Source organism: Penaeus monodon, chromosome 34 (genome assembly GCF_015228065.2).
Source record: "Penaeus monodon isolate SGIC_2016 chromosome 34, NSTDA_Pmon_1, whole genome shotgun sequence".
NCBI lineage: Eukaryota > Metazoa > Arthropoda > Malacostraca > Decapoda > Penaeidae > Penaeus > Penaeus monodon.
The window spans coordinates 2,196,320-2,197,246 of NC_051419.1; positions in this window are offsets into that span (position 1 = coordinate 2,196,320).

A 927-nucleotide genomic window follows, 5' to 3' on the forward strand; every position below is an offset into this window, starting at 1 on the left:
AGCTGGGTAGTGGTAAACTAGAATTATTTATTCATATTATACTCTAAAGTAACTACACCAGTTTATAATGCTATATTGGAAATATTGGAGAAACTACCCAAAATGCTAAAAGATAGAACTGTATGTATTACTTATAATTATGTAAAAATTTCTTATGAATAAGTATCTAAGATAGATATTTGTTGTTACACATTGATATGGATTAATTTTACCTCGAAAATTTGTATGGTGATAAACCTAGTTTATTGCAGCAATGTTCTTATTGAAAGTGTTTATGTGGTGAAATAGATAAAACGAAAATGGTTTGCAATAGAAAAAAAAATCACTACAATACAGTGGTTTTAGATTGAAAAGTTTTGCTACATGGAGACATTCATATACACTGAAACCGCAATTGTCTGGAAATCCTAAATCACGCCGAGACTGGGTTTACTCTTTCTGTCACTATCCCAGTATCTGGGATAGTGACATAATATCTGGGATAGATCCTCTATGGGAGTCCTCAGTGTTTTTGTATCTGCTACATATCTCCTTATGGTCTCTGGGTAAGAATTCCTGTTCTTGCGACTTTCATCTGTTTCTTTAAGCTCGTAATCTCCTGTAGCTATCATGTACAATATTGCAGAATGATACAAGATGAATGCAGAATGAGTTTTGCCTGTGACGATACTACTGCTCTTCGCAATTTGTGAAATTATCGTATAGATATTTACTCAAGTATTTACTAGAAATGAAAACAAATATCATACGAATTTGTGAAAATCATTCTTCTTCGTATTTCCGTTTTTCACCAGACTAATAGTTTAAGATAGCACTGCCACCACTCCCTCTTGAAAGAGAAGGGAGAAACTCTTTAGGACCATTCACCAATAATAGGAAGAATGATATAACAATTAGCTAGATTACTCTACTAACAAATAGATCACT